Genomic DNA, 849 nt, shown 5'->3' with positions numbered 1-849 from the left:
TCCAGAGTGAAAGGGTCTAGACATTCAAAGGCAATATTTTAAAGTTGGCTCATGCCAGCCCGGCCAGCCATTACCGCAATACTCGCTGAAAGTCGTTTTGCTACAAGTGATGAGACCAAAAATGCCTGAAAATTATCCGATGATAAATGCACATGTCTACACCCGCTGGGACGCGTGTGCAATATTTGGCTAATCTCTATGCGCCTAAACAGCTATAAGGGTTTCAATTCTTAAGACGCCCTTATACGAAAGGTTTTGAAACTCGTATTGAACGGGAAAGATGCGCCAAATTGCAGGGCCGCATCGCGTTGCGTTCTAAAGCTACCGCAAAAACATGACGGTGGAAGTTGTGATGATGCGGGATGGCGTTGACGAGAACGTAAGAAAACTGCAACCGTACCTGGGGAATGGAGGGTTTTGCGTGCAGTACGTATGACGTAATTCAAAATCACTTTTCACCTTTCCTTCAAAAATGTCTTGAGAGAGAGAGAGAGGAGAGAGAGAGAAGAGAGAGGAGAGAGAGAGAGAGAGGAGAGAGAGAGAAGAGAGAGAGAGAGAGAGGGAGAGAGAGAGAGAGATGTATATATATATATATATATATATATATATATATATATATATATTATCCGATGATAGCTGGATGTAAGCTGCCGAACCACCTGAGTGTGTGACGTCACTGGTCATGAGTTTTACCGGTGTTTTTGGGCCAACTGAATATATTATATATTATATATTATATATATATTATTATATATATATATATGTATATATATATATGTTGCAGGCAAATCATGCTCCAATCAACCCCCCCCCCCCCGCATTTGGCTTTTAACTCTAGACACGGAAGAG

This window comes from Pollicipes pollicipes, unplaced genomic scaffold (assembly GCF_011947565.3).
Source record: "Pollicipes pollicipes isolate AB1234 unplaced genomic scaffold, Ppol_2.1 Scaffold_4313;HRSCAF=5077_pilon_pilon_pilon, whole genome shotgun sequence".
NCBI lineage: Eukaryota > Metazoa > Arthropoda > Thecostraca > Pollicipedomorpha > Pollicipedidae > Pollicipes > Pollicipes pollicipes.
The sequence above is the reverse complement of the archived record's forward strand: the minus strand, read 5'-3'. Positions refer to the sequence as shown.